Source organism: Bos indicus, chromosome 12, assembly GCF_029378745.1.
Source record: "Bos indicus isolate NIAB-ARS_2022 breed Sahiwal x Tharparkar chromosome 12, NIAB-ARS_B.indTharparkar_mat_pri_1.0, whole genome shotgun sequence".
NCBI classification, from domain to species: domain Eukaryota; kingdom Metazoa; phylum Chordata; class Mammalia; order Artiodactyla; family Bovidae; genus Bos; species Bos indicus.
In genome coordinates this window covers 52352451-52379155 of record NC_091771.1, presented here as the reverse complement: position 1 = coordinate 52379155, position 26705 = coordinate 52352451, and the positions used below count along the sequence as shown (strand labels likewise).

At 37.9% G+C, this 26705-nt stretch overlaps 1 long non-coding RNA gene across 2 annotated transcripts in view; it reads right to left on the bottom strand.

Annotated features, from left to right (window-relative positions):
* LOC139186291 (uncharacterized) overlaps positions 1–26705 on the bottom strand; it is a 213109-nt gene that overhangs the window by 49284 nt on the left and 137120 nt on the right. For both annotated transcript variants that reach the window (XR_011569889.1, XR_011569890.1), the window contains exon 4: positions 16964–17054. This is a non-coding gene — a long non-coding RNA (uncharacterized lncRNA). The remainder of the gene's footprint in view (positions 1–16963; positions 17055–26705) is intronic.

Genomic DNA, 26705 nt, shown 5'->3' with positions numbered 1-26705 from the left:
GGGGTAAGTTCCAGTACTTTGGCCACCTGATGCAAAGAGCCAACTCATTGGAAAAGACCCTGATGCTGGCGAAGATTGAGAGTGGGCGACAGGATGAGCTGGTTGGGTGGCATCACCAATGAACATGAGTTTGAGCAAGCTCTGGGAGATAGCGAAGGACAGGGAAGCCTTGCGTGCTGCAGTTCCTGGGGTCACAAAGAGTCAGACACGACTTAGCGACTGAACAACAAAGGGAAATAAGATTACAGAAATACTAGGCCCACAGCTAGTATTTGAAATCAGGTTTGTCTGACTCAAGTGCACGTTCTTTCTGTTTTACCTTCCCCCCCTCCTACCAAGTGGAATCTTTATAATGTTGATATTTATGTACACAATAAAAATCATCTTTGATGAGAATTTTTTATTGAATAGAGTTATGTTTCAGAGGATAGTATTTGATCTATGGTGTGGCCTAATCAATATACATCACAAATTGCTGTATGACAAAGTTCTATATTTTCTAGTTTTCATCAAATCTCATTTAATATGTACACATATTTTTTCTTATTCTGCTTGCATGGAGAAAAAAAATGAAAGAAAAGTCACAATGGAGCTAAAGAATGTTATGGTCAAACAGCATAAGAATAAAATTCTATTGCTTACGTATAACATATCTAAAGTTTTGCAGAGTTTTGTGAATGTCACTTAACGGGGGAAAAAAAAAACACAAAAAATCCCAACTCAAATGGAAATTAAAAGCAAAAATTTATTGATCAGATGGTCATTTCCTATAGATTAAATTGTAACTGACATTCTTACAAGTGTGCCTGGCGTTTGCAAATTTCAACATATTAAACTGAAGTGAGAATAGGGAGCTCTCTCTTCCAGAGATAGTTCTCCTGGAGACCTTGTATTAAGACCAAGCTCAGCCCTTCAGGTCCTGAATAAAATCTCCATAGGATTGTACTGTATATTGCTGCGAGCCAGCAAAGGCAATGGTGGCGAGAAATAGAGAAGACGGTTTTAAGGGTGCTAAATAGCAGAAAGAGATAATGGAAGCATAGAAAAGTGACAGACACGACATAAGATTATGCTAACATTTTTAAATTTCAAATGCTATTAAAATAATACCTGCCTCCCAACACTGTCTGTACTGAGGCAAAATGACAGTGTCAACAGGACCCCCCCTGATGGATGTTTCTACACAGACCTGGCAACACTGAGGGGCATTCAACCCCCTCAGACCTGTGGTCCTCACATTTGGCATCCCCAGACCACTCAGCCTCTTGCCTTCTGGATTTTGGCCTTATTAACTTTCTAAACTGTTGTGTGTGTGTGTGTGTGTGTGTGTGTGTGTGTGTGTGTGTGTGTGTGTGTTTTCCAATTTGACCAACTTCTGCTCTTATCTTATTTCTTTTCTTGTATGTATTTTCATTTTGCTTTGCTTTTCATTTCCAACCTTCTTAAGATGGAACTTCAGAACACTGATTTTAGACCTTTCTTCTTCCCTCAAATAAGCATTTAAAAACTTAAATTTCCCAAAAAGACCTAAACAGACATTTCTCCAAAGAAGACATACAGATGGCTAACACATGAAAAGTTGCTTAACATCACCCATTATTCAGTTCAGTTCACTTCAGTCACTCAGTCGTGTCCGACTCTTTGCAACCCCATGAATCACAGCACAACAGGCCTCCCTCTCCATCACCAACTCCCGGAGTTCACTCAGACTCACGTCCATCGAGTCAGTGATGCCATCCAGCCATCTCATCCTCTGTCGTCCCCTTCTCCTTCTGCCCCCAATCCCTCCCAGCACAGAGTCTTTTCCAATGAGTCAACTCTTCACATGAGGTGGCCAAAGTACCGGAGTTTCAGCTTTAGCATCATTCCTTCCAAAAAAATCCCAGGGCTGATCTCCTTCAGAATGGATTGGTTGGATCTCCTTGCAGTCCAAGGGACTCTCAAGAGTCTTCTCCAACACCACAGTTCAAAAGCATCAATTCTTTGGCGCTCAGCCTTCTTCACAGTCCGACTCTCACATCCATACATGACCACAGGAAAAACCATAGCCTTGACTGGACGGACCTTTGTTGGCAAAGTAATGTCTCTGCTTTTGAATATGCTATCTAGGTTGGTCATAACTTTACTTCCAAGGAGTAAGCGTCTTTTAATTTCATGGCTGCAGTCACTATCTGCAGTGATTTTGGAGCCCAAAAAAATAAAGTCTGATCCTGTTTCCACTGTTTCCCCATCTATTTCCCATGAAGTGACGGGACCAGATGCCATGATCTTCGTTTTCTGAATGTTGAGCTTTAAGCCAACTTTTTCACTCTCCACTTTCACTTTCATCACTCATTATTAGAGAAATGAAAATCAAAACTACAATGAGATACCACCTCACACCAGTCAGAATGGCCCTCATCAAAAGGTCTACAAACAATAAATACTGGAGAGGGTGTGGAGAAAAGAGAACATTCTTGCACTGTTGGTGGGAATGTAAATTGATACAGCCACTATGGAAGACGGTACGGAGATTCCTTAAAAAACTAGGAATAAAACCACCATATGACCCAGCAATCTCACTCCTAGGCATATACTCTGAGGAAACCAAAATTGAAAAAGATACATGTATCCCATTGTTCATTGCAGCACTATTTATAATAGCTAGAACATGGAAGCAACCTAGATGTCCATCAACAGATGAATGGATAAAGAAGCTGTGGTACATAAACACAATGGAATATTATTCAGCCATAAAAAGGAATGCATTTGAGTCAGTTCTAAAGAGGTGGATGAACTTAGAACCTATTATACAGAGTGAAGTAAGTCAGAAAGAGAAAGATAAATATTGTATACTAATGCATATATATGGAATCTAGAAAAATGGTATTGAAGAGTTTATTTACAGGGCAGCAATGGAGAAACAGACATAGAGAAAAGATTTATGGACATGGGGAGAGGGGAGGAGAGGATGAGATGTATGGAAAGAGTAACATGGAAACTTACATTACCATATATAAAGTAGATAGCCAATGGGAAATTGCTGGTATGGCTCAGGATACTCAAACAGGGGCTCTGTATCAACCTAGAGGGGTGGGATGGGGAGGGAGATGGGACGGAGGTTCAAAAGGGAGGGGATATATGTATACCTATGGCTGATTCATGTTCAGGTTTGACAGAAAACAACAAAATTCTGTAAAGCAATTATCCTTCAATAAAAAAATAGATTAATTTAAAAAACTTAAATTTCTCTAGAAGTGCTACTTTTGCTGCATTCTACACATTTTGATACATTGCCATTTTATCATTCAGTCTTAACTATTTCCTAATTCTCTTATTACTTTTTAGATCTACAGTTTATATAGAAGTCCAAAATTCCAAAAAAAAAAAATGAGATTTTCCTTGATATGTCATTGTTATTGATTCGTAATTTAATTATAGTGGTTCAAAATAATATTCTATGATTTTGTGAAAATTAATAAGCATGCTGCTGCTGCTAAGTTGCTTCAGTCGTGTCCGACTCTGTGTGACCCCATAGACGGCAGCCCACCAGGCTTCCCCATCCCTGGGATTCTCCAGGCAAGAACACTGGAGTGGGTTGCCATTTCCTTCTCCAATGAATGAAAGTGAAAAGTGAAAGTGAAACCTCTATTAAAATAGAGTCATGAGGCCAGAAGGGGGAGCCCTCACACCCTTTGATGACAGCAAATCCCAACAGGAAGAAAGAAGACTTCCTCTTCTTACCTACCAAGAACTCAGCCAATAAGAGATCATCACAACTCGCCAGTAAGAAGCCACTATACTTGAAGTCTCAGTTCCTCCAATGGACTCTTTATTTACTTTATAACTTCCTTTCCCCCTCATTAAAAGATGTTTCCTTCCCTTGCTGTTTGGTGAATTCCACAGTTGCAGACCCTGAAATGCATTTCTTTGCTGATCCCAAGCAAACCCACCTTTGTTGTAGAAATAACTGGCAGTCTACTTGGTTCAGGTCAATAATTTTAATTCTTTCAAATTTTTGGAGGCTCGTTTTATTGCCCAGCATAGTGAAAGGATCATGGCCATGTTTAAAGATTGTGTATTTTCCAGTTGTTTGGTGTAGCCTCCTATAAACATCAGATAGATTATGATAGTTGATAGTGTTGCTCATTTCATCTATGTCCTACTGATTTTTTTATCTATCAATTAATGAGAGAGGAATGTTTAAATCTACAAATATGACTGTGGAATTGCCTATTTCTCCCTTTAATTCTGTTAATTTTGCTTCATGTATTTGGACGCACAGTTATTAGCCACTGTGATATAATGAAAAATAAACATATGGTTTTCATCCCCAGTCCTGGTAGAGATACAGGGCTCCTAGAACCCCCAGAATTTCCTGTCTTTTAATGTACTAATGAGATAACTCATGGGAGGGCCCTAGGTAGCTTTAGGATGTGGGCTGGTCACCTTCCTGCATGCTAAGTCACTTCATTCGTGTCCAGCTCTTTGCAACCCTATGGACTGTAGCCAACCAGGCTCCTCTGTCATGGGATTCTCCAGGCAATAATACTGGAGTGTATTTCCATGCCTGTCTCCAGGGGATCTTCCTGACCTAGGGATCGAACCCACGTCTCTTGTTTCCTTGGAGTAGCAGGCAGTTTTTTACCACTAGCACCACCTGGGAAGTCCAATAACAAGTAATTTAATGAATGGCGTCTACATGATAAAACTTTCATTAAAAAAAACCCTTAAAGACCAGGTTTGGGGAGTGTCTGGGCTGGTGGACACCCTAAGGTGCCAGGAAGGTGATGTGCCCAGAATGAACATGGATGCTCTGCACCCCTTCCCCTGATACCTTGCATGATACATGTTTTCCATTTGTTGTTCTGAGTTGTACACTTTACAGTAAACGGATAATTTTTTAAGCAAAGTACTTTCCTGAATTCTGTGATTTGTTTTAGGAAAGTATTGTATCTGAGGCAGGGTCAAGAGAAACTCTAAACCTGTATTCTGTCTGGAAGAAGTGTAAGTCTCCTGGGGACCCCATTTCTGGTTGGTGTCTGAAGTGGGGGGCAGTCTTCTAGGATTCAGTCCTTAACTCTTTTGCTTATACCATGTCTGGATAGTTAGTATCAGAATTGAATAAATTGAATTGAATGTAGGACCACAGTTGGCGTCAGAGAATTGGTTGGTGTCAAGAAAAAAAAAAACACACACACACAGGTATACAAACATTTATAATTGTTATGGTTTCCTGATGAATTGATTCTTTTATCATTATGAAATAATCCCACTTACCTCTAACAATACTCGTTGTCTTGAAGAATGCTTTATCTGACATTTTTATGGTATATCTTTTTATATCTTTACATTTAAAGTGTATCTCTTGTACACAACATGTAATTTTTTAAAGTTCATTTTGATCTTCTCTGTTTCCAACATTGTCTAATAGAACTTTCTGGGATGATGGAAATGTTCTACCTCTAGACTATATAATATGGTAGCCACTATCCACATGTAGCTATTGAGCACTTGAGATATGGCTAATACAACTGAGAAACTGAATTTTTTATTGTACTTAATTTAATTAATTTATAATTAAATAGCCACATATGGCAGTGTCAGCCATACTAAACAGCACAGATTTAGTTCATGAACATTTAAAGTAATTGCTGACATGGTTGGACACAGGCCTACATTCTGCTTGTGTTCTGTTTTGTGTCCCTCTTGGATAATTTCTATCGGTCTGTTTCCAAGTTGTCTGACGTTTTACGTCATCATGTGAGCTTTAACTGCTCTGCACATTCCTGTCTTCTCCTCCATCATTTGGAAGCATACATTCACTGGTCAACACTCAGTTAAATGATTTTTAACTTTTTGAGGAATTTTCCGAATTCCCATAAGTCAGACCATCCCCCTCTTTTTGCCCCTACTATGTCATACACATTTCTCTCTCCTGGAACCTCTAATCTTGTTACTAGCTCTGTCTCTTCCTCCTAAGTGGTCCATGTCTTATTCGTCTTTGATGTGTCCTGTGATCTGTTCTCCTAAAAACATATTGATTCTTCTTTCTTTTATATCATTTTTTAAATCTTATGATAAGCTCCACTAGAAGTAACATTATTTCCTACAATATAATTTTTATCTGCCATGGACTATACAGATATGAATAATGTTGTGCTCAGATTCATCTGACTGAAAATGTTATGAAAGAATTGCATCTCAGAAAAACCCCTAACAGCAGCACATCCTTTGTCAAGACGGGGTCTTGTTGCTATTAGACTGAATTGAAATCCACACCAATGGAAATAATTTAATCAGCTAAAGGGATTCTGGATTCTAGCAAAGAAGAGAATGTAGGATTTTGAATGTAAATTGTAAAATTGGCAGCAAAATATTCAGTATTCAATGAGGAGACAAAACCACCTGCTGATTATTGCTCCCTGTAAATGGAAGGACACATTTCCTGGAACTTTTGGCATATTCTCTGAGCATAAAGCTGGGGTAGTAGAAAGAACAAAGACTAAAGAGCAAAACAAAGTCCTGGTTTTGAATCCCAGGTCTTCTGCTCACTAGCTGTGCAGCCTGTGACAGGTTCTATAATCTCTCTGAGAATGATTTATCTATAAAATATGAAAAATGCTACATAATTTTGCCATTATTATAAGTACTTAAAATTGTATATTTAAAGTCACTGGAGAATAAAGTTTACCTTGAACAAATAGAAATCTTTAATGTTATTATCTTTCTAAGATTTATCATTATTATTTTTCTTTGTAGTATATATCTAACCAAGTTATTGGAAAGCATTTAAAGCATATTAAAGCTAATTTGGTAGCTACTCTTGGCAATATATTTTGTAGAAACTTAAAAGTCTCCAAAGTTTTGTTTCATTTTAGCTGTCCCTCAGCTCAGTTCAGTTCAGTCGCTCAGTCATGTCCGACTCTTTGCTGTCCCTAGGACTTAACAATTCAACCCCTGAGAAGGAAATTTTAGACCAAAAGAGATGCTCCAGGATCATACATAAATGGCAGAAAAAAGCTGTTACTTACTGAGAACCAAGTGCCAGGTTAGGTGCTAAATGCTTTACTTGCACTATCACCATCTAATTTAATCCTTTAAATGATCATTTAGAGTTGGGGCTGTTGTAAAAGAAGAAAACAAAGCCTTTTAGAGATTAAACAATTTGCCCAAACTCATGCTGTAAGATACAAGCTGGGGTTCAAAGGCAAGTCTTTAAAACCCTTGCTCTTTAATTACCACTCAAAACTGTCTCCCAGCTGGTCCAAACCCTCTGTTTTCCAGTCCTGCTGGTGCAGATAGAGGCCAATCCTGGGTGTGCACTTGCTTTACCATCTGAGCCACCAGGGAAGCCTGCAGGGTGGGCACTTTCTTGGTAAAGCCAATGGTAAAACCAACTTGAACCATAAAAAGTGCTTTGACATCAGGAAACCACATCATTTTAAAGGTGTTACAAATTAATGTTTCTATTAAAGCGAGAAGGAAATGGCAACCCACTCCAGTATTCATGCTTGGAAAATCCCATGGATGCAGGAGCCTGGTGGGCTACAGTCCATGGGGTCGCAAAGAGTCGGAAACGAATGAATGACTTCACTTTGTTTATTTAAGCAAGAAGTGACATAGCACTCATGCAACCAATATTGGAAGGCATTAGCAATCCTAACACTCGGATTAGCTTTTCTTCAAACACTTAGGTAATGTTTTTCACTAATGCTCAAGTGTTCTCCTGTCAGAGCTGTCTCTGCCTTATTTACCGACGGGAAAAACAGAGCCCACTTATATCCGGGCACCACCCATGCAACAGAGTGAATCACAGCTTAGAGCTAGTGAAGTTCTCTTCTTCATCATTAAGATTTTCCCTACTTTGTTGCTTCAGCTTAATGAGTGAGAAACTTAAAGGAGAAGATGCGGATTAGGGACAATAGATACTAAAAGGCATCCACAGAGATTACATTTCTAAATGGATTTGGAGACAGGAAATCAATAGTCTAACCTGAGGACTGGCAAACTGAATTGAAACATTCTCTTCCTCTAATAGTGTCTAAAATTAAAGAAAGATTCTGTAGTCCTTATTAAAAGTAAACACAAAGTAAATGTTGGTTTTAATTCCTTAATATTTGGAACGTGTGTATGTCTAAGTGAGATGAAATGGAGTTTTAAGATTTCAGCTTTAACAAATTCCTCTTGAAGAACTATCATTATGATAGTTACATGCAATTAATTGGAGCTGTTTAGAGAGTTGCTAATTCCAACTGAATTTCTGTGTGTGTGTGTGTGGTTTTTTTGTTTTTTTTTTTACTGTGACTTAGGTTGCCCCTAAATTCTTACCTAGCACAGAAAAGCTGTGTGTATGTCTGGAAGAGAAAAAAGTGATTTCAAGTTTTTTAGACTGTGGCTTGGCTAATTTTTTAAGCGCATTTTTCTTTTTTCTAGTGGTGGCTCTTCTAACACAAAATAAGAACGCATAAGAAAATAAGAAAATTCACTGAATGTTTCATTACTAAAATTTCCAGGCTCAGAGTTCAATGTTTTTGGTTTTCAAAATCTCAAAAGGGCCTATTATTTATAGATTACAGTATTAGAAGGGAAGGAACTAATCTACCTAATGCATTTTCCTTGAAAAATAAAGCATGACATGGATGTTTAATAAGGTATAAATCATTAGAATGTAATTATTTTATATCTTTTCAAACTAGGCAGACTGGTACTTTCTTGATTGAGAAATACAAAAGGACACTTGCCCTACCCCCCAAAAAAAAATCAAGGAGAAAATGAAATAAACTAGACCATCCCATACAGTTATATATTTTGTGCACTGCTTAAATGCATATGATCAAGGTGGGTGCAAATGAGTTTGGAAATCTAAGCTTTATTTGCCTAGCTGGACTCCATAGCTCTCCAGAGGAGGCTTATCTTCTGGGTTGGGGAGAGGATGAGCAGAGAGGAAGTCAGAAAGAAGACATCTATCAAGTGGATTCCTTTTCCTAATTTATCCAACCTGAGGGATAACTCTTCTAATTTGTAAAAAGCCCTGTAGAGGTTGGTTGTGGCCTGGTGACCACATGATATGTATTCTTTGTTTAATTCTTTGATAATATAGTCTTCATGGTATGTATATTCTTTGTTTAATTTTAAATCCAACTTGCTTGCACTCAATTTCCTATATGGTTCATTCACTCAACAAGTATGTTTTGAGTTCCTTGGCTGTTCCAGACAGTGATATACCCAAGAACAAACCATACCACCGGACCACAAAGAGCTTTTAGTCTAGGTACACTAAAATATGTACCCCAAAATTACAATGTAGTTACTTTTAGGCTTTTGTGGGATCATGTTCCTAAAATTACCATGATTGTCAAAACCGGAGCTGGCAAAATTAAGATCTGGCAGAAAATAGAGGGTATGGAAGAATCTCATTTCCACAGCAAACCAGATTCCCCATGATAAAAGCCTTGCTTCAACAGCAAACATTTCTCTTGACTAATGGCCACAGGACTGGAAAAGGTCAGTTTTCATTCCAATTCCAAAGAAAGGCAATGCCAAAGAATGCTCAAACTACCGCACAATTGCACTCATCTCACACGCTAGTAAAGTAATACTCAAAATTCTCCAAGCCAGGCTTCAGCAATATGTGAACCGTGAACTTCCTGATGTTCAAGCTGGTTTTAGAAAAGGCAGAGGAACCAGAGATCAAATTGCCAACATCCGCTGGATCATCAAAAAAGCAAGAGGGTTCCAGAAAAACATCTATTTCTGCTTTACTGACTATGCCAAAGCCTTTGACTGTGTGGATCACAAGAAACTGTGGAAAATTCTGAAAGAGATGGGAATACCAGACCACCTGATCTGCCTCTTGAGAAATTTGTATGCAGGTCAGGAGGCAACAGTTAGAACTGGACATGGAACAACAGACTGGTTCCAAATAGGAAAAGGAGTACATCAAGGCTGTATATTGTCACCCTGCTTATTTAACTTATATGCAGAGTACATCATGAGAAACGCTGGACTGGAAGAAACACAAGCTGGAATCAAGATTGCTGGGAGAAATATCAATAACCTCAGATATGCAGATGACACCACCCTTATGGCAGAAAGTGAAGAGGAACTCAAAAGCCTCTTGATGAAAGTGAAAGTGGAGAGTGAAAAAGTTGGCTTAAAGCTCAACATTCAGAAAACGAAGATCATGGCATCTGGTCCCACCACTTCATGGGAAATAGATGTGGAAACAGTGGAAACAGTGTCAGAATTTATTTTTCTGGGCTCCAAAATCACTACAGATGGTGACTGCAGCCATGAAATTAAGACGCTTACTCCTTGGAAGGAAAGTTATGACCAACCTAGATAGCATATTCAAAAGCACAGACATTACTTTGCCAACAAAGGTCCGTCTAGTCAAGGCTATGGTTTTTCCTGTGGTCATGTATGGATGTGAGAGTTGGACTGTGAAGAAGGCTGAGTGCCGAAGAATTGAGGCTTTTGAACTGTGGTGTTGGAGAAGACTCTTGAGAGTCCCTTGGACTGCAAGGAGATCCAACCAGTCCATTCTGAAGGAGATCAGCCCTGGGATTTCTTTGGAAGGAATGATGCTAAAGCTGAAACTCCAGTACTTTGGCCACCTCATGTGAAGAGTCGACTCATTGGAAAAGACTCTATGCTGGGAGGGATTGGGGGCAGGAGGAAAAGGGGACAACAGAGGATGAGATGGCTGGATGGCATCACTGACTCGATGGACGTGAGTCTGAGTGAAGTCTGGGAGTTGGTGATGGACAGGGAGGCCTGGCGTGCTGCGATTCATGGGGTCGCAAAGAGTCGGACACGACTGAGCGACTGATCTGATCCGATCTGATCTGTGATCTGGGAAATTATAGAATTTTCTACCAGTTCCACAGTTTGTGGTCTCTCTAGATCTAATACAAACTCTACCCTTTATTAGTATATAAACTGGGCAGATTCTGTGCCTCAGTTCCTCACTTGTTAAATATGAATTAGAATAATACATTTACTTTATACAACTGTTAAGAAGACTAAATAATTATATAAAGTGACAGGTACATAATTCACAGTCTATATTTTATGTATTTATTTTAAATGTTGCTGGCAAGTTTGAATTTAATGGTGTTTTTGTTTTGATTTGGGGGCATTTTTTATATTTTCCTTTGGTTTTATATTTTCCCATTTTCACAATTTTCTATAAGAATTTTATTTTCTTCATGAGCATTTCACAAGTATCTTGTAGTTGAGGACTGATGTTTTGAACTGGAAGAGCAGAGAATAATAGTAAAATTATTGGTTCTGAAGCCATGCAGTCCTGAGTTCAAACTTGCCTCTGACACTCCTGAATACAAAAACATCTGACCTCAGGATCATCTCATAACTGCTATGTGTATATAAGGCCTTTTTTTTTTTTTTTTCCTCTCCCTGAAAAGCTACTATTAAGCCAATAGTGTTCCGGCTTTTATTTTGAAGCTTTGGTGTTTGGAGCTTTCGTGGCCTTGCTTTGTCTTACAGCTTATAGTATGTTAACATTATAGCAAAAAGCAAAGAGGAACTAGGGAGCCTCTTGATGTGAAAGAGGAGGGTGAAAAAACGGGCTTACAATTCAACATTCAAAAAACAAAGATCATGCCTTCCGGTCCTGTCACTTCATGGTAAATAGATGGGGAAACAATGGAAACAGTGACAGACTTTCTTTTCTTGGGCTCCAAAATCACTGCAGATGGTGACGGCAGCCATGAAATTAAAAAACACTTGCTCCTTGGAAGAAAAGCTATGACCAACCTAGACAGCATATTGAAAAGCAGAGACATTACTTTGCTGTCAAAGGTCCATCTAGTCAAAGCTATGGCTTTTCCAGTAGTCGTGTATGGATGAAAGAGTTGGACCATAAAGAAAGCTAAGCACTGAAGAATTGATGCTTTTGAACTGTGGTATTGGAGAAGACTCTTGAGAGTCCCTTGGACTGCAAGGAGATCCAACCAGTCCATCCTAAAGGAAATCAGTCCTGAATATTCATTGGAAGGACTAATGCTGAAGCTGAAACTCCAATACTTTGGCCATTTGATGCGAAGAACTGACTCATTTGAAAAGACCCTGATGCTGGGAAAGATTGAGGGCAGGAGGAGAAGGTGACAAAGGATGAGATGGTTGGATGGCACCACCAACTCAATGGACATGAGTTTGAGCAAGCTCCGGGAGTTAGTGATGGACAGGGAGCCTGGCGTGCTGTAGTCCATGGGGTTGCAAAGAGTTGGATACAACTGAGCAACTGAATTGAACTGAACTGAATTTGTGTAATGGTAAGCAGTTTATTTGGATTTCTGAAGTCACCACTTCTTCATCTGCATGCCTGTTTTATTTGTAAACCTGTTCCTTAAAGTGAATATGAGGAGTAAACGAAATAATGCATATAGGGTGCCTGGCATAGTGCCTGGCATGTAGTGAATGATTTATACATGTTAGCCATTAATAATTAGTGTCCACCTTTTGCATTGAGAAGATGAAATATAAATAGATTCTCTTTCTCTAGAGTAAACAATACAGTTGCTCCCAGAAGGATCTATTGGAAGAGTCATTGTCACTGACATTTTTTTAAGGGAAACACCCTAGAAGGTTAGCAACCTCAAATTTTGCCATTTACGTGGGGGTTGCTATACTGTTGTGGCTATTTTGATAGGGTGAGTAGAGTCCAGAGAAATTCACAGATTAGCCCCCTGGAGATCACCTGTGGGAATAATCTGGGGGAAAGCGACCTCTAGCCAGAGACCTGAAAGATGAGCAGGTGTCAGCCAGGTAAGCACAAGGGACAGAGATCTGCAGGTACAGGATGTGCCAAGTCCTGAAAAAGAGGGTGCATTTGAGACTAACCGAGGCTATTAATAAAGCTTTACTGTATTTACAAAACACACTGCATATTTTGACCATAAATAATGAATGCACTTTTTTCAAGATTGGGAGATCATTCCCAAATCATAAAGCCTTTCCATTCTGAGATAAAGAAACCAAAGTTTAGAGATGAACAATAGAGAGCTGAGGAGACAGAAGGTAGGTAACATGAAGGGCATTTGTTGTGTATCAGACAAATGACATTATGCATATATAATAAATGAGGAGACTGGGACATGAAGTTGTTAAATAAGTCACTCGAGGAGGTGGCTCAGTCACTCAATGAGTGTCCAACTCTTTGTGAAGTGAAGTGACAGTTGCTCAGTTGTGTCCGACTCTCTGCGACCCCATGGAGTATACAGTCAATGAAATTCTCCAGGGCAGAATACTGGAGTTGATAGCCTTTCCCTTCTCTAGAGGATCTTCACAACGCAGGGATCGAACCCAGGTCTCCCGCATTGCAGGCGGATTCTTTCCCAGACGAGCCACAGGGGAAGCCGAACTCTTTCTGACCCTTTGGATTGTAGCCTGCCAGGCTCCTCTGTCCATAATTATCTTGGCAAGAATTCTGGAGTGGGTTGCTATTTCCTCCACCAAGGGACTTTCCCAACCCAGGGGTGGAGCCCAGGTCTCCTGAGTTTGCTGCATTTCAGGCGGATTCTTTACCTGCAGAGCCGTCATCAGGGAAGCCCAAGTCACCTGAAGCCATAGCTTTAACAAGAACCGAGCTGAAATTCAAATCCAGAGGTACATCCTCCAGATTACAGGATCATTTTCACTGTATTCCCTAGAACTTGTGTGAGTTCATCCACATGTAAGTTTACCTCCAGGAGTGCATTGTAACTCTTCATTTGTGTGTCTATTTCTACACTAGTCTGTAAGCTCCTTGGGAGTCTTTTTGTGTTTGTAAGCACATTTCCTGGAAGACAGATGAATCCAACCACCAAATAACTAGATGGATGGATGGATGGATGGATGGATGGATGGATGGACGGACAGATAAAGGAGCATTTGATAGATTACTTGCATGGATTTTTCCAAAGGTCTATCCAATCACCTTTCAAGCAAATTGTAATACTCTTAAACATATTTCTGAATCTAATTAATCATACACACTTTTAAGTCAGTAAGAAATCTACCATAATTTTAAATTTAACAAATATAAAGTGAAAGTGAAAGTGTTAGTCACTCAGTCATGTCTGATTCTTTGTGACCCCATGGACTGTACCCCACCAGGCTCCTCTGTCCATGGAATTTTCCAGGCAAGAATACTGGAGTGTCATGCCCTTCACCAGGGGATGTTCCCGACCCAGGGATTGAACTCAGGTCTCCTGAATTGCAGGCAGGTTCTTTACCATTTGCGCTACCTGGGAATAAAGTTCTGAATAAAGTAATAAACAGCAAATTCATGAATAGAAGCCCTACTCAGTGAGTTCCTTGCAGACAAAATTCATTGCGAATTTATCCTTTTGTCCCTAAATCCTGGCATATTTGGCAAACATATACTAAAAGTCTAATCGATCAACAGTTCTGATTAGAGTCATGCATGCCTGGCCTTTTAAGTAATAAAAACAGTCCAGTTCAGAAAATAACATTTTCTGGTGGACAAATACTTCTAGCTGATCCTTAAAGGAAGGGGAGAGGTAATATTTCACCACACAAAAGATCTGCATTTACTATCTTCATAATGAGATTCCAATGATGCCATCAGATGTCAAATTAAATGCTGATTATGGGCAAGAATGACATGAACGTATCTAACCACTGGTACATATATGAGCACAAACTAGTCAGAACAGATATCATGACCCTGCCAAAAGATGTCTCAATAGGTAAGAATATATCAGTATTAATTACTGATCAAGTGCATTGTTAGGGCATAAGTAACAACACTGTTCATAGGTCCTTGGAGATAAAAAGCAGAGATGTGGTTGATGGCGAACAGAGAGAGATCAATAAGAGGACAGAGGACCACAGAACTAGGCTATAATGTGAGGACTTGTTTTGGGGAACAGAATTAACACAGTTTGCTAACCACATCATTCATATCAGCCTTGAAGCAAGGCACACATGTTATTAAAAAAGCTGAGCACATATCAGATGCTTGCATATTTGGTGCGGGGTGACCTAAATATTGGACTTCCCTGGTGGCTCAGACGGTAAAGCGTCTGTCTATGATGTGGGAGACCCAGGTTCGATCCCTGGGTTGGGAAGATCCCTTGGAGAAGGAAATGGCAATCCACTCCAGTACTATTGCCTGGAAAATCGCATGGACAGAGGAGCCTGGTAGGCTACAGTCCATGGGGTCGCAAAGAGTCGGACATGACTGAGCAACTTCATGTTTTTGTTAACCTAAGTATTGACCTAGAGGTTCTGACAAAGGATGGGATTGGTCCAATGGTCTCTGGGGTTAAATAGAACCTGTGTAGGTGGAGATTACTTGGTTCAGTTGTGACAAAAGGAGAATACCACTCAAAGTTCAAAAAGATTATCATATGTGTTTGTAGGAACAGCATCCTCTCTTTCTTCCCCCTTTTGTTTCTTTTCTGTTTGAATTAGATAGCATCAGTTCCTATCGCTTGCAATCAAAGAAAAACTGCTACATAAAATACTTTGCTTATTCTTGATACAATATCCCTAGTAATTCTTTCTAAGCTCATTAACTCTTTGAAGAACCAACTGCTTACTCATTAGGTATTGCCACAGATGTTCATGTAATTTGGAGTTTAGCTCTAAAATATTTTCATGCAAAATACTGGACAAGAACTACTTGAGTAAGATTTAGCAATAGAAGTAACAGAATTTTCCCTTATGATTTTATACTGAGAAAGGCATTATTGGTTATTGACCACTGCCAAGATCCTACACCCTCTTTCCATAACCCTATTCCTTGGTTTATGCTGCTTTTTCTCCCAGAAATGCCCTTCCCACTATCTTCACCTGTAGAAAACATATTTATCCTCAAATAACTGATGTAAATATCAGCTCTGCAAAGCCTAAACAGCAACAACAATCTGCAAAGCCTTTCCTACTTCCCAAGATAGAACTAATTGCTTCACATCTGTGATTCCTGACAATGTTAGAACAATGTCTTCGTGTGCCTTGAACTTCAGATAACTGGACTCCTCAAAGAATTCATCTTAGCTTACCCAGGGCTACAACAAATGTTACAGGTTACATTTATGACTTACTGGTATAAAGATAAATATATAATATTGTATGTGCATGTGCTCAGTCACTGAATCATGTCCTACTCTTCGCGACCCCCATGGATTGTAGCCCACCAGGCTTCTCTGTTCCTGAGATTTCCCAGCCAAGAATACTGAAGTCGGTTGCCATGTCCTCCTCCAGGGAATCTTCCTGACCCAGGGATGGTACCCATGTTTCTTGAGTCTCCTGCATTGACAGGCTGATTCTTTAATACTGTGCTACCTGGGAAGCCCCATAATATTGTATACTATAACATTTTCTTTGACCTAAAGTTCATGTCTTTCCTCCAGTTTCAAAAGAGAGTAAAACATTTTCATTGACCTCTAAGAGTAGAGTGGATCCTTGGCACTGTACCTACTTTATGTAATGAATAAACTGCCCCTGTGTCTATGCTTTCATTTAAACTTTTTTCTCGCTTACATAATCCACAGCCTAAAGAGGCTTCTCTTAAGGAGAATAGGTTTCGTTTCAGAATAGAACCAACTTGGGAATAGAACCAAACTTGAGATACGGGTAAAATGATTCAGCCTCAAGGAGGTTCTCTTAAAGGAGTCTTATATTTTTTTGTATTTGAATGATTCAAGTATACAATAATTCTTTTAAGATTTTCAAACACATGGACAGTTGGCTAATTAAAAGTTTTCTCCAAAGGGGGAAAAAAATTAAGATAGAACTACAGGCATTAGCAGTCATTTGTTTTGTTTGGGGACATACCAATTTAGAGCAATATTTGAATTAATCTGAAATAAAATAATTAGCCTTGGCAATATGCTTTATGACTCACAAAGCAATTTCACAATTTAATTGGCACACCAAACCTGAAAGTTTGGTATCTTTCATTTTCATTTGATAGGCAGGAAAACAGCCTCAGATGGATTAAGTGACTTACCCAAGGTCACACAGCTGGTAGCAGAGTCTGGGACTCATGCCCAGTTTTTCTAATTCCAGAATCTCGTATTCTTTCCACTGCATCATGCTGCCTATAGAAAAAAAGCATCTGTGTAAAAACAAGCTTAAAAATATGGATCTCACATTTCTAAGTAGATTGATGTTCCTTTAGAAAGCCTAATGTCATTTCTGGAGATGTAATTAGATGTAATTGTGTTGTGGGTTTGGTTCTAAAATATTTTAACAAGAAGACGCTTGACAAAATTTATTTTAGATGAAAGTAAAAATTAACTGAACAATATTCTGAACTTGTGTGAAGTCTTATGGACAAAGAACTTTGGTCAAAATTTTGATTAAATATGTCAGAAATGTATAGATAGATTTATATTTTTTATTTCAAATTCCATGTCTTTGTTCTTTAGGTTGTTAGATTTCATTTTGCTTCCTTTCTCTTCTCAGTCATTTAAACCTCCCCTTGGAAGTAGACTCCTTTCATATCTTTTGGTAAACAAGATAAACAGACTTGACTGAGAGAGTTATCTTTTATCAATTCCTTTGCCCCTGAAATGGTAATTTCCTCACAAAGGAAACAAATGAAGGAAGGAAATGGCATTGAACAAGTCTGATCTTGAAAAAGGCAAAACTCTGCAAAGCATGAAGACTAACACCTTATCTAGAAAAAAAGGGAGGAGCTGTTAAAATTAGTCAGCAATGCATTCTTCACAAGAGAACTAGGCAAAACAAAGAATGAGATTTCAGAAGGACATGTCAACCGAATGCCAAGGGATACACAAATTGACTCTTTCAAGTATAAATCCAGTGGTTTCACAGTTCTGAGAAGTAGTTTGGCTGAAAAGAAATTATCTTAAGCCAAGTTTGCAAGGTCAAGAAGGGAATAATGGAATGATTGAATGGGAACATGTCATTTTGATTACCCAGAGAAGAAAGGTCAGGAAATAGTGATTAAGATTTTTCTGGAATGCATTTCTGAAGTTTAAAAATATGTGTGTGCTATTTTACTCAGAAACAAAAATCAAATTAATTTCACAAATGTCTTCATTTTGCATGTCTTACTATGTGTTATTCTCTTCATTTGTGATATGAACACAATTAATTACACTGTAAACCTTCAAAATACACAAACTAATTTCATTTTACATTGTACATTTATCAACTTTTTCGTCTCTGGGTCACAAAACAGAAGGTATACTTCAGATGCAGCCTCTTGAAGCTAGTGCTAGCAGATTGATTGCTTTTTCTACAGCAGACATCCTAACCAGAGAGTCAGCAACTCACCCATAATGCTTCATTCCAACCCAGCTCAACGCAGCAATGAAGTCCCTGAAGCGATCTTTTGCACAATGCGCATTCCTTGTGCCCAGGCAATTACTGCCCTAGCCGTCAATGTCATTTGGAAATCAAAGAATAATATTTGCCCCACCCCTATATTTTACTGATTGGTACATGGAATGGTCCCCCAAATTTGATCGAACATTATTGGAACTAAGAGGAAATAGTCAATATAGATGGAATACTTCACAGGGCAGGTGGGTTTGGGGAAATACTTTCATGAACAATTTTATGGAAGGTCTGCTATGGGTCAGGCACGTGTCCAACACTATCGATACAGGATGAAAAAGACATAACCCCTAATCTTAAAGAGCTCAAAGGGACTATCTTTATCTTATCTCTAAAATATAGCACACTGATTGGCACGTCCTAGGTGCTTAATAAATCTTGGGTAAATCCCTGAAAGGCCTGCTTAGTATTGCAAAAAACTTGCTACAAACCCAGATAAATACATATGCAAGTTCCATGCAAGGTCAGAGGGAATAAGAGAAAGAATCATGCATGGAATGAAAGGCATAATAATAGATGCAGCTGTTATTAAACAACATGGAATAGAAATGCGATGTGAAAAAAATCATTAATCATGAAGTGAAAGACATAAGTAAATTATATCAGAGAGGAAAAGGGAAGCTAATGACGCTAGAAAATCAAAATATGTACAACAAAAATTTATAGTAGAAAACCAAAATTTACTTTGAAACCAAAAAGAACTTCATTGATAAATACACAATTTTGTGTCACTTAAAGTAAGAATTTAAAAACAAACTTTGGACTTTAATCATTAACAAAATCACTATTTTAAAGCTTCCATTTTTTTTCAACCATTTGATCTCCAGTGTTAAACAATAATAGATTGTCAACCATTATTTTCCCATAGTATTCCTTATGTTTTAATATCTGTTTTGAAATGTAGGGAAAGAATGTTGTACTATAGACCCAGTAATGGAAACTGTCAAAGATAAAATTAGTAAAGAGCCACTTTAGGAAAAACAAGCACTCACATAATTTAGTATTATCCCAGAAAATTGATTTTTTTTCAACTTTACTTTTAATAAAATTTCACAAAGCAATAACTGGTAATGATTTCCATAAGTCTAGTGAAGATAATTTTTTCATCTTCACAATAAAGTTTTCATTCATGTAAATTAATGGGACTAGAATCAGAAATTTAAGGAATGAATCAACCTGATTTATTGAAAGTTGCCAAAGTTCAGGGAGCAATTGGCAAATCAGACAAAGCTGAGAAGGAAAGAATTAGATATTTCAGATTTCAGTGTCATTTTGGCTATAGAAGTTTTTTGAACCGGGAAACATGATAAATCTTGAAAGAACAATTTTCACCTAGGCTTTATGATGACAGGCATTGTTGACAAGTAAATGAATACATGATTCTGACAAAGATTTCTTCATTCTTAATTGCTAAAATGCAGTGAACTATCAGAGTCATCTGCTGCTAAGATAGCTCTTAGTCTGTTAGTCCCTGTTACTACTAACAGAGACTTTTCTGTTCTCAAAGACCAACCATGTTCAAAACCTTTTCAAAGAACATCTGACTTCCGAAAAGCATATATTTATGGTTTCTTCATGCAGGAAAATAACAGAGGCATGACACAATGTTTTCCCAAAGACCTGCACAATACTAAATACATTTAACTTTAAATTTTTTCGCTAACCAAAAAGTTCTGACTTACAAAAGACAAATTTGACCTGCTCAGTGATATTATTTAGTGATAGGTGTTTAGATTTTATTTACTGTAATTTGGTCTTTCAACTGCTTAGCTACATAGACAATAGGTGAAATTTACAGTGACTCAAACATTTCACAAAATAACATATAAAGTTCTCAGATTATTGGAATAAGATATAGATCTGCTTTAAATCTATACCTACTTTATTCTTGTAAAAGCTAGTGGCAAAATACATATGCCAATAGTGTGGGGTTCCCTGGTGGCTCAGTTGGTAAAGGATCTGCCTGCAATGCAGGAGACCTGGGTTTGATCCCTGGGTTGGGAAGATCCCCTGGAGGATGTATGGCAACCCACTTCAGTATTCTTGCCTGGAGAATCCCCACAGACAGAAGAGCCCGGTGGGCTACAGAGAATCGCAGAGAATCGGGCACAACTGAGTGACTAAGCATACTCCAATGGTGTGATATTGCAGCCAAACTGTTAAGAAAATCTGGCCAAGTTTGATTCTACTCAATTATAAATTTCCATTTTCAAAAGATACAACAGTAACCATCAAAATTATTAAAATGTTCTATACATATAGACCCTTTATAGCTAGTGTACCTCAGGCCTGAATTAAGTTTTATTCTCCTTTAAAAAATAGATGTAGATCAATCAATTCATACTGGAAATAAAGGGATTAATTCCATTAAAAACAAAAAGAACAGTATCAGAAATAAGAACCTTTCCACTGGAAGCAAAGCAAGTATTTTTCACGATTCTGGGAAGAGAGTAGAAGATGTCAATGTTCTGAAGATAAAAAGGGAAATCTACCCAAGAATAAATGACCTACAGGATCACCCTCTCACACACACTCAAAATATTGTTTGACCATGTCTGGACATCTCATGGCCCAAGCAAACTGACCTATAAAATTAATCATCACAAAATGACATTTTTAAAGTACTGAAAGAAAATTCTATTTTTCAAGGAAAATGTTCTCTAAAAATTACCCAAAAAGGCATTTTCAGAAAAACAAAAACAGAAAGATTTAATTTATAGTAAACCACACTAAAAGAAACACTGAATGAAGTTCTTCAGACATAAGAAAAACAATTCCAGATTAAAAGTATGAAAATTCAAGGAAGAATAAAACATCATTGAAAGGAGAAATGTGTTGATAAATCTAAGTTAATATGAAATAATTAAAAATATTTTCTGAGGCCTAAATACATTATAGCATTTTCCAAAAAAAAAAAAGGCACTAATATGTAAAGGATGCATGTTATAACCTCTAGAGTAATATGAAAAGGATGATAAAAGAATGTGCACACAGCTAGCAGCTGGGGGAGAATAGAATGCTAATGAATGAATGAATAATGAGATATAATTTCTTGTCAATACGAAAAACAGAGGAAATGGAAGATAGATCAGGGAAAATGAGAAAAACAATATTAATGTGGTAAATTTAAGCTCAAATATGTCACTATTGCATTAAAGTTAAATGGACTAAATATCCTAATTAAAGGACAGAGTAAACTTTTAAAAATAAGAGATATAACGTCAATGTTAGAGAAATTACAATGGAGGTTGTCTTGTTCAGGCTTTATAAGTAGGGGAGGAGGCCTCTGATTGACTTCTGACCATGCCTAAACCCTGCCTGGACCACAGCCCTGACTTCAAGCACACAAACTGTTACCATAAAGTCAAGCCTTGTTTTAAATAAGCAAGAGGGTGGGTCTTGGAATCTCAAGCCCTGGAGGCCTGGCCAACCCTCCAGGGTCTAAGACTTATAACTTATGAGGTAAAACAAACAGCACTGTAAAAGTTAAAGGAAAACCCGAACTGCATTTTTGCATTATAAATGCAAAATGGGATTATAAATGGGAGTCCCCAAAATTGCAATTTGAAGTCTCACCCGTGGGGTGGACATATCACCTGGGACCCTTTCCCAATTGGGACTCAGATTGCTATTAACAAGGGACTTTGCAGCACTGTTCAAGTCTGGATATAGGTCAGCCCAATTTGGTGATGTAAACACTGTTACTTCTCTCTATTGTTTCTATTTCTTCTCTTTTAATAATTGTATATTGAAATTGTCAAATAATCTTCTATGAAAAATTGAAATTGTTTATTTGTCTGTAATGAATGTTTTCTTTTGTCAACAAATCCTTTGAACCTAAAATGAAAGTAAAACTTTTGACAAAACATCTGACATAAAAATTACTGAAACTAAAAGAATGGAAACGATTTCACAAATAAAAGCAATAGAAAAATGAAACTGTAAGAGTTATAATTATTAGACAAATAGACCTTAAGACAATAAGGTTTCCTAGAGATAAAATGTGTTCCTACTGTTAAAAGGGACAGTTGGAAAGAAAGATATAAAAAAGGTAAATTTGTATGCATCAGATAACACAGTTTCAAAATACAGAAATAAAAATTTGCATAACTGAAAAGGAGAATAAGACAAATCCACAAAGTGTGATACTTTAACACAATTCTCTTAGTTACTAATAGAATAACTGTGGAAAAATATTAACAGAGAAGATTTGAATAACATCATTCATAAATTTGGAGCTTCCCTGGTGGCTCAGACAGTAAATTATCTGCCTGCAATGCAGGAGACTTGGGAGACCCAGGTTCAATCCTTAGAGAAGGGAATGGCTACCCACTCCAGTATTCTTGCCCGGAGAATTCCATAGACAGACGAACCTGGTGAGTTACATACAGTCCATGGGGTCACAAAGACTACAGAGGAATTAAGCAAGAACTTAGAAGAAAAAATAAGTTTTAAACCCTAGTCTATTTATTATCTCCAAAACTTCTAAATAACTAATGAGTCAAAGAGAAAACCACAATAAATATCAGACAATTTTTAAACTAAGTGATAATTAAAATAAAATATATCAGGAATATGTAAAATGAACTAAAATAATTCTTAAGAGGAAATTTTATAGTCTTAAATACATATTTAGATAAAAAAGACTAAAGTCAATGATGTATATACCAACATAAAGAATTTAGAAAAATAGCAAAAATTAAACAAATAAAAAGGAAAAAATATTTTAAAAACAGAGGCTAATAAAATTTTTTAAAAAATCAAACAGTTCTTTGAAAAAAATAAAATGTGTGAATCTCTAGCACAGCTAATTAAGACATGAGAAAAAAAATCACAAATAATCACTACAGGAAGGAAAATGGAGACATCAGTACAAATGCTGGAGTCATTAATAAAATAAATAATAATGAGAGATTACGAACAACCTTTTGTCGATGAATTTGAAAATGTAGATGAAGTGCTCAAATCCTAGAAAAACACAATATACCAAAATTGATTTAAGAATAAATACAATGAATAGTCTTATATGTATTAAAGAAATTCAATCCAAAATTTGGAACCTTCCCAAGAAAAACAAAAGACAAAATATACCTCCAGGTTCAAATTACCCAACAGGTGAAGTTAAGAAAGAAAGAGCACTAAGTTCTTCCAGCGAATCAAAAACAGAGAAAACTAGCAACTCAGTTATGAAGCCATCATAATTTTTAGACCAACAGCTGACAAGGAAGTTGTAAGACAGAAAACTACAGGTGAGTGTCAAAAACACAGATGTAAAAGTTTAGACAAAGTATTGTCTTCTGCATTGCAGGTAGGTTCTTTACCATCTGAGCCACCAGGGAAGCCCTGTAAAATATTAATCAATATATAAAAAGTATTTGACCAAGATGGGGGTTTTGCTAGGAATTCAAAGGTGGTGTCACATCTGAAAAATCAATAAATATAATTAATTATATTACAGAACAGAGTAGAAAAAGAATGTTATAGTATATTCAAGAAAAATATTTGATCGTTTTTAAAATCCATTTGGGATTTAAATAAATAGTCATTAAAAAAAAAATTTAACAAGCCAAAACCAGAAGGCATTTGCTCACTTTGAATCTGAGCTGGTCTTTGTGACTTTCTTGACCAATAGAAGATGGTAGAAGTAACTCTAGGACTTCTAGGCTTGAAACTTCCATCCAACGTTTCCTGAATGCTACCATCTAATTTCAACTTTCCTGAGACCACCATGCTGGAGAGGACATGTGTGCTGTAGTGAATAGTCCCAAATGAGCCTAGACTTCTAGCCATCCCTACCAAGAAGATACATGTGAGAAAAACCATCTACCAGCTGAATATCTCAAATTCAAATTGACCTTCATCAATATTATGTGAAATAAATTAATTTCTCAGGGTTATGGGCTTTCCTTTTCCTATTTGGAACCAGTCTGTTGTTCCATGTCCAGTTCTAACTGTTGCTTCCTGACCTGCATACAAATTTCTCAAGAGGCAGGTCAGGTGGTCTGGTATTCCCATCTCTTTCAGAATTTTTCACAGTTTATTGTGATCCACACAGTCAAAGGCTTTGGCATAAGTCAATAAAGCAGAAATAGATGTTTTTCTGGAACCCTCTTGCTTTTTCGATGATCCAGCGGATGTTGGCAATTTGATCTCTGGTTCCTCTGCCTTTTCTAAAACCAGCTTGAACATCAGGAAGTTCACGGTTCACTTACTGCTGAAGCCTGGCTTGCAGAATTTTGAGTATTACTTTACTAGCGTGTGAGATGAGTGCAATTGTGCGGTAGTTTGAGCATTCTTTGGCATTGCCTTTCTTTGGGATTGGAATGAAAACTGACCTTTTCCAGTCCTGTGGCCACTGCTGAGTTTTCCAAATTTGCTGGCATATTGAGTGCAGCACTTTCACAGAATCATCTTCAGGATTTGAAATAGCTCAACTGGAATTCCATCACCTCCACTACCTTTGTTCATAGTGATACTTCCAAAGGCCCACTTGACTTCACATTCCAGGATGTCTGGCTCTAGGTGAGTGACCACACCATCATGAGGATATCAGCCCTGGGATTTTCTTTGGAAGGAATGATGCTAAAGCTGAAACTCCAGTACTTTGGCCATCTCATGCGAAGAATTGACTCATTGGAAAAGACTCTGATGCTGGGAGGGATTGGGGGCAGGAGGAGAAGGGGACGACAGAGGATGAGATGGCTGGATGGCATCACTAACTCGATGGAAGTGAGTCCGAGTGAACTCCGGGAGTTGGTGATGGACAGGGACGCCTGGCGTGCTGTGATTCATGGGGTCGCAGAGTCGGACACAACTGAGCAACTGACCTGACCTGACTTGACCTGATGGGCTTTCCTGGTGGTTCCATCAGTAAGGAATCCACCTGCAGTGTGGGAGACCTGGGTTAGATCCCTGGGTTGGCAAGATCCCCTGGAGGAGAGCATGACAACTCATTCCAGTATTCTGGCCTGGAGAATCCCCATGGACAGAGGAGCCTGACAGGCTGCAGTCTATGGGGCTGCAGAGAGTTGGACATGAATGAGAGACTAAGCACACACACACATGTTCACTAAAAGTATAGCAATTGATTAAAAGTCAAGTGTATCTTGACGGGGTGATAAACGTTACCGATCATTTTCTGATTAGCTGTGCAAGATGAGATGTCAGAAACAGCTATAACTACACAGATCATCTGTTTCCTTCACTAGAACAAAGTGAGAAAACATTTTGTACAAAATCTCAGATTGTAAATATTTTAGGCTTTGTGGGTCAAGAGGCCAAAATGGATATTATATATAAATTATATAGAAGTGAGAAAACAAGCGTATAAAAATTTTTTATTTAAAATATGGGAATTCCATGGTGGTCCAGTGGTTAGGATCTGTGCTTCCATTGCCAAAGACCTGAGCTCAGTCCCTGGTCAGGGAACTAATATCCTATAGGCTGTGTGGAACAGCAAAAAAATAAAAATATCATAATATTAACTGAGTATAATTTTTTGTAATACAGGTCTTCTAACAAGATGAATGGAATTCTTTTGCCAGTGATTGCTGAAATGGGGGTCAAAATTAGTGTGTCCTGTCATCAAATAAATTGCAAACGTTCTTCTATAGAAAATACTCTTATTTCTCAGGTGATACAAAAACAGACAGCAGGAAGATTTGGCTCACAGTCTGTCGTTTGCTGGACTTCCCAGGTGGCACAATAGTAAAGAATCCATCTGCGAGTGTGGGAGATGCAGGAGACTACAGTTCAATCCCTGGGTTGGGAAGATCCCTTGAAGGAGGAAATGGCAACACGCTCCAGTATTCTTGCCTAGGAAATCCCATGGACAGAGGAGCCTGGTGGGCTACAGTCATGGTGTTGCAGAGTCGGACACAACTGAGCATGCACGTAGCTGCTGTAGTTTGCCAATGCCTGCACTTCAATACAAAAGAGCTGAATACTTTCTTTGAAGCTTCTCTGCAATTAGGTGAAAGCACAGAGCCAGTTTGTTGCTGTTTTATATGCTCTTCTGTTGCTTTGGAGCAGAGCAGGGCAGATCTACAAAGACTGGTTGGGTAACTTCATGTGATTACTGAGATATATGGGTGAGGGAACAAGAAAATTTTCCCTTCAGGCTTTTCTTCACATTTTTCACATTTCTTGAAATCCTCCCCATCTCTCAGGCATAGAATCTTAGAGTTGGCTCTATCCCCAATTTGGGGGATAATTTGTGCCTTAAGACTCAGGTGAGTCATACTCCAGCTATAATAATCTCTCAGTAGCCAAGTTTAGGCATCTTTACTGTAAAAAAAAATTTTTTTTCCAATCTCAATTATTTAAGTTGTGATTAAAATTGCTTTTAATTTAATTAAAATAGAGAACAGTTATTTCTGAGCAAG